Here is a 15,147-nt window from a genome sequence, read left to right as displayed (position 1 = left end):
ATGGGTTGTAAAATTCCACAGGCTCTAGGAGATTTGGTAGAAAAGAGGGAACTATTTACAGTCCTTCTCCATGTTAAAGAATGTAAAATTATTTTTGCATCTCTGCAAAATAACAATTCAAAGTAAGGGTAAACCCGGTCTGTTTGCTATTTCAGTGTTTCTTGCTTTCCCTAATTATGACATGTATTTACTGTCTGTTATAACCAGTTTTCTTGTTTTTGGTCATCTGTTTTCAAGCAGATAAAGGGAGATAGGACACACCATTAGAAAAGTGAGTCATACATGTAAATCATTCTGCTGGGTGGAAAGCTGGAGGTTTTATACTGAGACTCATGTAATGTAGCTGAAAAACATTCTATATCTCCACCATTTTCCAATATATAATAGTACTACTTCATTTTAATAACCTTTTCTGGTCCAATTTTCTCCTTGAAAAAAGCTGGGTGAGAGCATGGCATTGCTCAGTGGGAGATATCCTGTTTCTCATTGTATTAGACAATCACTACATGGTAAACTGAATGGAAAAGCAGCAAGGAGATAGACAAGGCTATAAGTTCATCTATTCCTATAGAATGTGAACCTCGCATTTGGTGTGATGCGGAAAAACAACCATCTCCTGATATTTATTATATCAGGACTGCATTAGACCTCCAGACTGTTACTGCCATAATGGGTTATATGTTCTGTTTCAGCTTCAGTTACTTCTCTGTTACATCATTATTTTCTACAAATGCTGCATTTTCCAAAAGAGGGAGAAAAGGGGGTGGGGATTAATAAATAAGTCCCATTCCCCTAATCAAGAAAAAGTGAGAATGCAGGACACAGGGAAGAATGGTCCTCAATTCCAATGTCTTCGGTGTGATTCTCTATAGAAGTGCTTAAAAGGTACCATCTGAAAAGGAATAAAATGTTAAATATGTGTGTGTGTTTGTTTTACAGACTGTTTATCAAAACAAATTCAATTAAAATTTTAAGATTACATATATATATAGTACAGGTCATATTTAATATATGAGTTCTGCAATATGAGATCTGTCAAATCTGAATTTCTTCAATGTGTGTCACTTTAAAACTATATATGGGTTTGTGTGTAGGCCTGTATGTATTTCTTTATATATAGAAACAGGTATGTGGATACATATGTATACATCCAACTACATGTATATGTATATGTATATAGTGTATCCACCTGCACACATAGATGCAAACACACATACATACAACTACAATGCCTGATTGCATCTGAGAATCATAAACACTGGCCTTCACTAAATTCACTCAAACATTTACTCATTCACTCATCCAACAACCAATTTTCTCAGCAAATATTTATTAAGTTTTTGTGCAAGCCATTAAGCTCATTGATGGATTTTAAATGATTAAGACTAAGGGTTGCCCCAAAACAGGTTAGAATGCATTAAAGGAGCTCGGACAATTTACAAGCAATGATTACAAATGTGAGAATAATTAAGAACCCACTGACTTTACTGTTCTTTCAAATAAATGGAATTTAGAAAATTATCATGGAGGATATGGCACCTAAACTAGGTCTTAAGAAAGTACAATTCCAAAGGTTACATGAAAATTAGAGCATTTAATTAGAGTAAAGTGACAAGAAATGCAAAGAGATAAGAAAGAAAATTTGGTTGAACTTCAGAGTTCTCAAATTTGGTACAACATCAACTTTATTTTTAGGAACCATTATGACGAAGCTGGAAGAGGCAATTAGATTCAGATGGTGGAGGATCCTAAATGTTTAACCAAAAGGCTCAGTCATCAATTAATAAGCAGAAGGGAGTCAGGGATGTCTTCGGATCACTAAGTATAACCAACAGCTGGCTTTGCTAGCTTCATCCAATGGCAGCATGAGCCACAGACTGGTGAGCGAAGCCATCAAACAGTGGGCTGCCTGGGCGGCTCAGTGGGTTAAGCCTCTGCCTTCAGCTCAGGTCATGATCTCAGGGTCCTGGGATCGAGTCCCACATTGGGCTCTCTGCTGGGCAGGGAGCCTGCTTCCTCCTCACTCTCTCTCCCCATCTCTGTCTACTTGTGATCTCTCTTGGTCAAATAAATAAAATTTAAAAAAAAAAAGCCATCAAACAGTGAGCTTGGGTTGAAGGTCACATGAAAGTGATAAGCCAAGGGCAGGCAGCCTGTGCGTGTGTGCACCGGTGCTGAACACATCCTAGCTATGTGTCTGGCATGGGGTCACCATTACAAAGAACAGATTGCTTCTTTGATATCAGAGGTTTAGGAGAAATAAAAATTAAATTTCTTCTAAGATTCATGTCTGGGCAACTGAGAATATAGTAATGCCATTAGCAGATATTATATGGAGAAATCAAGAAGAGCACAGTTATAGAGATAGGAGAGAAGTTCTGGATTTGAGGATGGAAATTTTATTTACTTAGCAGTTCCTTTGGCTTTTTAAAAAATTTCTAGGAAGTGCACAATACCTCTTCTATGGATGAAAACTCCTATTTTCCCTTTGATGTGCTTCTCTCAACAATTCTTACCTTCACTCTGAAATTGCTGATAATTGGATCTGATTCACTGAAACTTGCTGTCTACTACTTTAAATGTTTCCCACTGGTTCCTTCACTGAAACCCCCAGGAAGCTCAAGTGGATGAATGTTTTATATTTTCACAAGAGGCAAGTCACTTAAAAGGATGATAAAACCAGACAGCTGGGAGAGGCCCAGAGCTGATTTCCTCCATACCTCACCCCACAGTTGGCCCTTCTCTTACTATTTTTTCAGTAGTTTTCTTCCCTGTCATGCTGCACTGAATCTACTACTAGATTGTGTAGTACTCTATCCACACTTAGACCAAGAAGAAGTGATTTGTTTTGCTTCTGTGGTAAAGAGCTAACAGTCTCTACTGCACCAGCAAATGATTATTTACATGCCTACATTTAGGTTACTTGTTGCAGCTTGTAAATAAATAAGAAACTTGCTCCAGCCCATGTAAATCTGTGTGTATATATTTCACGTGGCCCTGGACACATAAAGACATTCAGCAAATCTATTCTGATAATTTTTTTAAGAATTTAGGTCAGACTCTGACTTCCAAAAACTTAAGGGAAAAAAAAAGCTTTCTAGTCTGGTCTTCAGAAACCTTATTCCCCATAGTCTCACCCCCATGCACCCCATCAACTGTCACACTACCAACTGTTTCTCACAGAACTGCCTAAAGTCTTCTACTCCACAGAGGTCCCTAAAGTACCAGAACTGTTAAAAACAAAACCAACAAGACATTTCTAATTGGAAAGGGTCATTCAAGTCTACCCTGCTTCTTACTGTTCCCTTTGAGTTAGTTCCAGGTATCCTGGAGGTCTTAGTGAAGACTTAGGGACTGGAAATTAGCTTAGGGGGACTATTACATCTCAGCATTTATCCTCTGTCTAGCCTAACTGAATCGCTTGTCTCTTTATGCACTTTTAGTTGTTTCTTCTGCCTGCTGTAACAAATTATCACCAACGTGGTGGCTTAAAACAACAGAAATTTATTCTCTCACATTCCTGGAAGACAGAAGTTTGAAATAAGTACCATAGACAAAAATTAAAGTGTAGGCAGTGCTGCACGCTTTCCAGAAGCTCTAGGAGAAAATCTGTTCCTTATTTCTTTCAGTTCTAATGGCTTCTAGCATTACTTGTTTTATGACACATCATTCCAATCTTACAATCTCTCTGCTCTGACTTCACGTAACCTTCTTTTCTTCTGTAGTCAGATCTCTCTTTGCTTCTCTGTTATGAGGACACTAACAATGGCATTTAGGACCCACCCAGGTAATCTAGGATAATCTCCCCATGTCAAGAGCCTTATCTTAATTGCATTTGCATAGACATTTTTCTAAATAGGATGACATTTACCTCCCATAGATTAGGCATTGATATTTTAAGGGGCTCATTTTTCAGCCTACCACAGTTTACAGCCAGTATCTGGCTTCCAAAGATTCACATGCATTTCCCACACAAAATGCATTCACCCCATTCCAGAATCCCTCAAAATCATCAACTCAAGTAAAAGTGCATCCAATTGTCATCAGCTCCAAAGTCTAAAATACCATCTAAATTATTAAACCAAGGATAGGTGAAAGACTAGGTATGATCCATCATGGGGTACTTTTCTGCATCTATGGACCCTTGAAGCTAGAAACAAAGTTTTCCCATTCCAAAAATGCAAAAGTGGAACACGTATATAGTACAACAGAGCAATTCCCATTCCCAAAGGGAGAAAATGGAAGGGAGAAAGGAGTCATCATTTCCACGTAATTTCAAAATCCAGTAAGGAAAGTTCCATAAAGTTTCAAATCCTAGGAAAATCCGCTGTGGCTCACAGTTCTGCCCTTTCCATCAACAGCTCCGCCATCTGGGCTCAAGGCTTTGCCCTCAGAGTCAGTTTTCCTTTTCTTGAAGTGTGGCACTTGTCAGTCACTCCCTCTGCCTCTACCTTCACATGAGCTTCTCTTATTCTGTCTGTAAAATCTAGCCCGCCTCTCTCTTCTAGGGACACTTGAGATGGCATTAGGGCCCATCCAAAATCCAAAGGAATTTCCCCATCTCAAGATCTTTAATTATTCATATGTGGAAACAACCTTTTTTCCAATAAAGTAACATTTACAGATTCTGGGGATTAGGATCTGATGTCTTTGGGAGTTTCATTTCCAGTCTACTACATATATACCTAATGTTGAATTCTTACTTTAGAGAAATGTGAACACAAAATGCTGGGGGTAGACCAGTTAGCATATGAGACATGTGCTATGTTTGCTAATCAAAATGTCTTCCATGCCTCCATTTCCGTCTCTCCAGAGACTGGATGGAGAGTAAGAAATCTGTCTTCTTTCTCCTTTTCGCTTGTATGTCATAAAAATGAAAAACAGATAATAGTGAGAATTTCACATAGAATCAAATTATATTAGAGACTAACTTTAGTTCTACTTGAGCATTTACTCAAAAGAGTTGAGGGTCTGATTAAAGGTAAATGCCATAAGTAAGACATTTGCTCTCTGGTATAATTCAGCTATTATACTCTCAAATACTGGTTGGTTTTCATTATTCAGCTGAGAATCATAGACTCCTACGGTCAAAAGCATCCCTGGGATTTTTGATTCTAATTCCTTTATAAACAAAAAAATGGGTCCAGAAGGGGTAAGTTTCTTGCCAAAGCCAAAAAGTCAGTTAGCCTGCAGAATTACTCTATTCTTCCTTTTTTCCTCCTTTTAAGCATCCTGACCTTTCAGTTCTATTGCTATGATTGTTTTCCTTATTATTTCACACAGTTGCAGTGTACCATTCTAATTATTGCTGATATAGAAAAGACTAGATATTGCCCTCTAAATCCTCTTTTCATATTTTGACACAGAATAATAACTCCCCCAGAATCCACTTCGAATATGGGGGGCAATGTAGACAGAGAAAATAAGGAAAAGGGAAGGAGGAATGTAAAGGAAGTCACTACCACAAGCAGCAATACCTGGCTGGAGGGCCACCATTACCTCTTCAATACGCCTAAATTTTATTTATTTATTTAGTTTAGTTTAGTTTCAAGTTTTTATTTCAACTCCAGTTATGTAATTTATAGAGTAATAACAGTTTCAGGAGTAGAATTTAGCAACGTGTCACTTACATATAACCCCCGTGCTTATTACAAATGCCCACCACCCAACTAGTCCATCCCACACTCACCTCCCTTCATCAATCCTCAGTTTGTTGTCTACCACTAAAAGTCCATTTTATAACTCTGTTTTTTCCCCTTTGTCCATCTGTTTCATTTCTTAAATTCCACATATAAGTGAAATCATATGGTATTTGTCTTTTCCTGATCGACTTATTTCAAATAAGCCTAAATATTAAAGTAATGTTAAAGTAAAGAGATAAAATGACAGGTAACTCAACTTTGAAAACTAAAAAAGAGCTTAAAATATTACTTAGCATAGAAAAAATATAATGCCAAGTGAAATAAGTCAGTCAGAGAAAGACAAGTGCTATATGATTTCACTCATATGTGGTATTTAAGAAACAAATGAACAAAAGGAAAAATGAGAGAGACAAACCAAGAAACAGACTCTTTACTACAGAGAACAAACTGATGGTCTTCAGAGGTGGTGGAGGGGATGGGTGAAATAGGTGGTGGGGATTAATTAAGGAGTGCACTTGTCCTGATGAGCACAGCATAATGTATGGAATTGCTGAACCACTATATTTATACCTGAAACCAATATAGCACTTTATATTAACTGGCATTAAAATGAAAACTTTAAAAAAATAAAATAAAACTCTTTAAAATCCTTTTTGTAAGCACTTAGGGATTAAATATTCACTTATTCCATAGTTGTAATTTATTTACATAAAACTTGGACAGAAGCATTACCTGTGAGGATTTCTTTGGAAAGTATTAAAGAGAATTAAGTATATATCAAATACAAAGACATAACAATCCATGACATTGTTTATCTCCTTCCCTGTTGCTTACATGCTAGCAACCTATTCAAGCATCAGAAACACTAATCAATTCAACTCAGCAGTTAAAACAAATTGAAATTATCAGCATAACTCTGGAAAATAAGTGAATGAATGATATGCCAAATTTTCTGTCTATGTGACTATGTAAGCTTTCCAAGAAAAGCAGTTCTAAACCTGGTATGTGGCAGAGAATTTCTAAACTCAGGCTCTACATTTATTTCTGATTGTATAGTTGTTTTGTCAATTCTACAGGATTTATTTTACATTTTGGACACACCTTTATTTAATGACAAACTATTTATGGTTTCAGACCATGAGAGTGAACTTGAATATTCCCAAAGAAATAGATAGCATGGGGCACCTGGGTGGCTCAGTGGGTTAAAGCCTCTGCCTGCAGCTCAGGTCATGATCTCGGGGTCCTTGGATCGAGCCCCGCATCGGGCTCTCTGCTTAGCAGGGAACCTGCTTCCCTTCCTCTCTCTCTGCCTGCCTCTTTGCCTACTTGTGATCTCTGTCTGTCAAATAAATAAAATTTAAAAAAAAAAAAGAAAGAAATAGATAGCATGAAGTCTGAAATTGTGGTAAGTGACTTTAGTCTACCTTTCCATATAGAAGGTGAGAGAAACACCACCTTGGATGGGAAAGAAGACAGAGGGGGAAAGAGAGGCATTTTTTGAATGCCTAATATATTCTGTGCCGAGGACCATATTACATATTTATTTTATCTATATAACTACCCCCTTCTCTGTCTGCTTTCGACTCCATCAGTGGAATGAACATTAGGATGTCTTCTTCTAGTCCAGCTTTTCCCACTGTAACAGTGAGATCTGAGCACTTGAGACTTCAGTTTCTTCATCTTGTGTGAGATTTGGACTGAGCCATTGGTAAGTCTCCTTCAGCATGTATAACCTGAGTTCTTCCACTTAATAGCGGGCCCCAGCAGTCATCCCTACTGTGTCAGTCAATTCCTGCCCCAAATTAGGGAATTACAGTGTATCCATTCCTGCAAAGATGGGCTCTGGATTATAAACCTGAATAAGAGGATCAATCCTATTCAGGAGTAGCTCCTCCTAAAATAGATTTTGAAAAAGATACTTTCTGTGAACTTTGTTAAATTGCTTTGGGACCCACAAGCAGACAGAACATAGCATAATTTGTATGGTGGTGATACAGTTATTGATGCTATTACTGTATGTTCTTATCTACCATTTATTTTCTCTAAGGAAAATGCATCTGAGATACTAATAGCATTATAAGCAATCGTGAACTAATTATAAAAATAAAATATTACACCCAAGAATGGCAGAATACATATTATTTTCAAGTACACATGGAACATTTACCAAAATTCATCATGTACTGGGGTACGAATAATTATCTGTATGATTTCAGTCATATAAAATATGGTTTCAATTATATATGATGTAATTAAGCTGGACGTAGGCAACAATAATAAGAACAATAATAAGAAAGTTCTGATGTTTGGAAATTAGACATCTATTTGTGTATATCTTATGAGTGAAAGATAAATCATGGAGTGATTTCAGTATGACAAAACTTGTATGATGTAGCTGTCCACTGTATAATGAGAATATTTATAGCTTGAAATGTACATAATAGAAACATGAAAAGAAGTATAGGCAATGATTCAAGCATGCATTTCAAGAAGCAAGAATGTAGATCAAAGAAATAACAGATGTAAAATCAGATATCAATGATGGAAAAAAACAATAGAGAAAATCAACATAACCTAAAGGTGGTTCTTTGAAAAGACTGAAAAGGTAGATAAACCCCTGGCAAGAAAAAAAAATGAAAAAAGAAAAATCACCATTATCAGAAATGAAATCATTCTAGACCATACAGGCAGAAAAAGCATAACAGGTTATTATAAATGTAGTTAACCCAAATTTGAAAATGTGATATAATAAGCAAAGCATAATAAATCTGATGCAAGGGGAATAGAAAACGTTAAGTGCATGTGTTTCTGTTAATTAAATGCATATATAATTAAAAACTTTCTCTCACATACACACAAAAATCCAGACTCAGAAAGATGCACTAGATTTTGACCATTTTTAAAAAGATTTTATTTATTTATTTGAGACAGAGAGAGATCACTAGCAGGAACGAGAGGCAGAGGGAGAAGCAGACTCCTAGCGGAGTAGGGAGCCCAATGTGAGGTTCAGTCCCAGGACCCTGGGATCATGACCCAAGCCAAAAGCAGGTGCTTAATAAACTGAGACACCCAGACACCCCAGATTTTGACCAATTTGACAAAATCTCTTCCAGGGAATATAAAAAGTAAAATACTAACTTGTTTTAGGAAACCAATGAAACCTCAATTCCAAAATTTGACAAAAATATTAGAAGAAAAAATGATTATAAGCCAATCTTTCTCATAAACACCAGGGCAAAAATCCTAAACAAAATATTTGCAAATAGAATCCAATAAGATATATAAAAAGGATAACATATCATCTCAAAAGGAGACTTATTCCAGGTTATTTTTATATGAAATCATTAGACAATATATTCGTGACATTTATTCACTAAAGGTAAAAATCTTATTTCTTACAGCATTGCTATTTTGCTATAAGAAAATTTTTATCAAATCCAGAAAGGGAAAAATATAAAATTTAACACATTTTTTTAAATAAAAACCCAACAAACTAGGGATAGATTAAACAAATTTCTTAAAACTGAAAAATGTATCTATAACACATAAGGCAAATTTCATATTTAATGTTATAGAACATTCCTTCAGATATCAGGAACAAGACAGAGTCCCACTATTAATACTTCTAATCAACATTAAATAAGAACCCCTAGACATTTCAATAAGAAAAAAAAAGTAGAAGAGTATATGGATTGTAGAAAAGACATGAGCTCTAAAGTGTTTTATATGTAGAAACCCCCAGAAATCATAGAGGTAAACACTAAACATAATAAATAGTTTTAGCACAATCACATGATATAACCAATGAATAAAAATCAACTGAATTTCCAAATACCAATAATAAACAAAAATTAATTTTTTAAGTTATATAATTGACAATAGAATGAAAAACATCAAATACTTAAGAACATTCTAAAGTAGCATGCAACAGAACTCTGTATGCAAAACTAGAAAAATTTAAAGTTTCAAATAAATGAGAGGCTCTTCTATATATATATAGATTAGATTTAATATTGCAAAAACATTGATTTTTGCCCAAATTGATTTGACAACTTCTCAATTAAAAATTCTGGCAAGTTTTTAAGTAGAAATTAACAAGATCATTCTAAAATTCTTACAAGAATTCAAAGGGCCAAACACAGCCAAGGAAACAGTGAAAAAGAACATATTCAGAGGATTTACAATATCAGATATCAGGAATAACTGAAAGCTATAGAAACTAATAAGGTAATATTTTAAACAACTTTAAATGACTTGAGTATCTTAGAACAAACCAAACCTTATAGGCACACCTGATTTATGATAAAATTGACAATTCCAACGTGTGAGTACAGGAGTTTACATTCAATAAATGGAGCTGAGTCATTTGGATATTAAGTGGATATTAATTAAATTAATTAATTAATTGGATGTTAATTGGATATTTGGTGGAAATTTTAAAATTGATTTCTTAACGCATACCATAATCAAAAGTCAATTTCATATAACTGTTAACCTAAATGTAAAAGGCCTTCAGCCAGAAGGCATTAGGAAATATCTACATGACCTTGGGATAGGTACAATGTCTTAAACATACCATAAAAAAAGCATTACTAAATTAATCTTATAACCTAAATAAACCTAAAAATTAATCTATATATAAAAATTAATTACCTCTGTTTATCAAAAGAAAACAATAGAGAGAAAAGACAAGTCACTGACTGGTAAACAGAGTTGCTGTCTACCTACTCTACTAAAGATTCATATCCTGAATATATATTTTTTTAATTTAGTAAGAATGACAAGTACAGGGACGCCTGGGTGGCTCAGTGGGTTAAGCCGCTGCCTTCGGCTCAGGTCATGATCTCAGGGTCCTGGGATCGAGCCCCGCATCGGGCTCTCTGCTCAGCAGGGAGCCTGCTTCCCTCTCTCTCTCTCTCTACCTGCCTCTCCATCTACTTGTGATTTCTCTCTGTAAAATAAATAAATAAAATCTTTAAAAAAAAAAAAAAAAAAAAGAATGACAAGTACTCAAAATATTTGTATTGAAATTTTTTTTTTAAGACTGCGTGCATGTCCTCAAGGAGGAGAAAGGGGCAGAGGGAGAGAGAGAGAGAATCTCAAGCAATCTCCAAGCTCAATGAAGAGCCTGTTCCAGGGCTTAATCTCACAACACTGAGATCATGACCTGAGCCAAAATCAAGAGTCAGATGCTCAACTGGCTGAGCCACCAGTTGCCCCATGAACTGACAACTTTTACAATATATATGCAAATATCCAGTAAAGATATAAAAAGATGCTTAATCTCATCAGTCACCAGAAAAATGCATATAAAAGCATGACTTACAACTAAACGCACATCAAAATGATTAAAATTAGGTCAATTTTAATAATACCACATCTTAGCAAAGGTGGCGAAACACTGACAGACTGGTGGCAGGAGTTTATATTGTAACCTGGGAAAGAGGACTTATAATACATCAACCCTAAAATGCAGCAATTCCACCCTCAGGGCCAGGGAATAAGTACACCTAGAAATGCATAAATGCGAACACCCAAAGTCAAGTACATAAATATCTTAGTAGCAGTTTTCATAATGATTCCAAACTGGAAATAACCCAGACACACATCAGTAGTAAAATGGTCAAATAAATTGTCTAGAATACACTAAAGCAAGGAAAATGAACAAATTCTTGCTGTAGGTAATGATGCGGATGATTCCTGCAAACATAATTTTGAGTGAAAGAAGCCTTACACAAAAGATTCCTATTCTGTGATTTTAAATAGAAACAAGAGCAGGAAGAATGAATCTCTAGTGCAATGTTCTACTTCTTGATCTATATTATAGAGTGTGTGTCACCAGGTAAAAAATCACTGATCTGTCACATTTATGATTTGTGAATTTTGTTTATATATGTTATACTTTTAAAAATGTGTATACTTTATAAATATACATATATATTTTTATATATTTATTATATATATATTTATATATTTATATATTATGTATTTATTTTTATATATATTTATATATTTATATATATATATAAAATATAAATAAAATATACTTTAAAAAATCCACAGATAGAGCTGAACAGCTAGCCCATAAAATAACTCAATGGAAGAGACTACCAACCCATAAGATGTGACTCGCCAAAAGGATGAAATTCTACATGATCGTAAGATGGCGTCAGCACACAAATACAACCATAAAAAGTGTGAATGAGATGTCATGTCATTTATAATACACATAGAGGTAGACATTTGGAGGTGTGTTTTGCATGAGAATTAAAGAAATCTTATTATTAACTCAAAAATCAATAATATATACTGTACTGTACTAAGACCCCTCTGAATCTTCATCTCAAACCCTAGTAAAAGGAATCTGCTTTCCCTGTGATTTCCCTGCTTGTAGAAGTGAAAATGACCTTGGGGGACAACTCAACCTGGTGTGGTCTCTGTCCATAGATCATTAAGGACTGGACTCATTGTGGTCCAGTAACAAATTTGGTGACCCAGATGGGATAGCTGTCCTTCTGAGGGTTTGCCCTCCAGTCCCCCGGTTTCTAGTGGTCAGAGTAGTGGGTACCTGGGCTAGCCCATTCAAGCTATTCTGGCAGGAGTGGGCTCTTCCAGGTAGTCTCCCTTCTTGGCACCTGGGATGCCAGATTGGCATTGTAGCCTACTGGGAGACCCAGCACCACACCGACCTTTTGCTCAGAGGATCTCCCAAGGGAGGCATATGACACCCATCCCACGAAATGGCTGTTAAAGTGTTACCACTTTGAGTCATCTCACAAGGTCTAGGCAAGGTGGCAAAACAGTCAGGAGCAGGGCCCTTCAGGAAATACTATGAGGGACTGAATGCTCATTGGAGTAGAACCTAGACACCCCCAGGGGTTGGAAGACCATGCAACTTGGCCATTCAGGGGCTTGGTTGCTCTATCCCAGTGAAATGGGGGCAATCAGACAGTGACCAGTCTTGGGAGAAATGTCTGTCCCACCTGGTCAGCATTTGGTTTGGATATCTGGTCTGTTGGGGATGCCTGAAACAGTTGTCCTGCTTTCAGGAGACTGACTCTCTACCTTGTCAGCTTGACCTTTGTGTATCTTGTCTTTTCTTTCTTTTCTCTATAGAAATGGGATCCCAAGACCAAAAAGAGTCAAGTGGTCATTAATATTATTACTTATAATAATAATAATAATATTATTATTAATTATTTCTTATCTCAAAATGTTCCAGATATCCACAGAGGACTTCAAACACTGGCTATAGGTCCTAACACTAATTCTGCTCAGCTAATACAGATAAACTTTAGGGTGTGGTGGAGAACAGAAGAGAGGACAAGATAATGGAAAGGCAAGCTGCCCTTCTGGCAATAGCTCTTTAGTCCATAGGAGGCAACCCAGGGGAAGAAAGGAAGACATTGCGGGTGAGTGTCCCTGGCCCCCACTCAGGGACCAAAAGACCTTTTAAAAGATAAGCATCTAGAAAAAGCATCTGTGCTCAAAATCTACCCTACAGCTTCTGTAAGGCTACTTGTCAAGAATAAATGCAAATCGGAGGAGGAGACAAACCAAGAGAGACTGTGGACTCTGAGAAACAAACTGAGGGTTTTGGGAGGGAGGAGGGTGCAGGGTTGGGTAAGCCTGGTGGTGGATATTATGGAGGGCACCTATTGCATGGAGCACTGGGTGTGGTACATAAACAATTAATTTTGGAACACTGAAAAAATTTTAATTAAAAAAAATAAATAAATGCAAATCTCAACTAAAAGGCTTTTGTTTGTGTCAGTCTCCATCTGGTAATTTCAACCTCTGGATGGTATTGCTGAAATTATATCATAAAAGAACTCTATTTAATAGTTTTGAAGCAAGCACTTGTAAGGATTGGATAATCTAAAACCCAAAGATCAAAAAATAAAATTAAAAAAAAACACAAAGATCGGAATTAACCCAAATGTTTTTTAAATTCAAATGATCTGGGATAATCCCTAGTATGTTCAAGTTGGTCAAACACTGGCATGTCTTTGGGAATTATCAACATCAAATACAATCAGATAATCAACTTCTATTCAATCTCAATTCATGGTGTACCTATTACAAACTTGTGAGCAAAAATGACTTAAGAAGGTGGTTGATTTTGTTTGGGTAGTTGTTAAGAACAAGTACACTGAATAGATAAAAAGGTCTATAGGTGAATTTATAAAGCTTCCAAAATGTGTGGTGACCTAAAACTTTAAGGTTTTGCTGGGTTGGATGATAAAACAGGTTGAATTCATATTTAAGTGAATTATTGAATCACTGATAACTAAACATAGGTTTACTTACTTTTATCTCATTACAGAAAAACTAAAGATAAATTTGGGTCTGTTAGTAAATATGTTTCATGCTTTATTGAAAATGGTACTGAGGCACCTGAGTGGCTCAGTGGGTTAAGCCTCTGCTTTTGGCTCAGGTTGTGATCTCAGGGTCCTGGGATTGAGCCCCGATTCAGGCTCTCTCCTCAGCAGGAAGCCTGCTTCCCTGCCCCCTCTCTGCCTGCCTCTCTGCCTACTTGTGATTTCTTTCTGTCAAATAAATAAATAAAATCTTTTTTTTTTAAGATTTTATTTATTTATTTGACAGAGATCACAAGTAGGCAGAGAGGCAGGCTGAAAGAGAGAGAGGAGGAAGCAGGCTCCTTGCCGAGCAGAAAGCCCGATGTGGGACTCGATCCCAGGATCCTGGGATCATGACCTGAGCCGAAGGCAGAGGCTTAATCCACTGAGCCACCCAGGCACCCCAATAAAATCTTTTTTAAAAAAAGAAAAGAAAAAGAAAAAGGAAATGGTACTACTGAGGGGCACCTGGGTGTCTAGGAGACAAAGAGGTCTTCCATAAGAAAGGAAAATAGCAACGTGCCACTTAGCCTTACTAAGGGCCAACAAGCAATTGTGTGGGTTTGGGGGGATTGTCTGGATTTTGCCATATCTGGATTCCTAACTTTGGGCTAATTGCAAATCCCTTTATAATAAGCTTCAGGGACGGACCCAAGAGCGACCTGTTTGAGTGGGATAAAGCATGTGATCAAGTCCACTCTAGTCACAAAGATCTAGAAAGTGAAACCCCATCCAATGAAGAGGTCTGGAGAGATGTTTACATTTCAGATAGATGGCGAGGGCAGGGGAGGGGTAGTGAGTGTGCTGAAGGGGTAGAATTCTGGATGTATTTTGAACATAGAACTGATAATATCTGCTGAAAACAAGTTAAAAGACTAGACCTAGTTTAAAAAGCAATCCCTTAAAAGCATCCTAGAGCCAACAGATAGTAAAGACTTACTGAGCCAAGATTGGGGAAAGGCATAAGGCTCAGAAGGATAAACTGGAGACACCCTGTCCTAGAAGTGACTGCAGATACTAGAACAGGTAGCTGAGAGGTACAGGGAATCTCTGAACTGGGCTATTATCAGGGTCAGAGTCATGTGCTGCCAAGAATGGGCACCACTGCCTGCTCCGAACTGGTATTCTGGAAGGACAGAACAGGC

This window comes from Mustela lutreola, chromosome 4, assembly GCF_030435805.1.
Source record: "Mustela lutreola isolate mMusLut2 chromosome 4, mMusLut2.pri, whole genome shotgun sequence".
NCBI classification, from domain to species: Eukaryota; Metazoa; Chordata; class Mammalia; order Carnivora; family Mustelidae; genus Mustela; species Mustela lutreola.
This window is presented reverse-complemented; position numbering follows the sequence as displayed.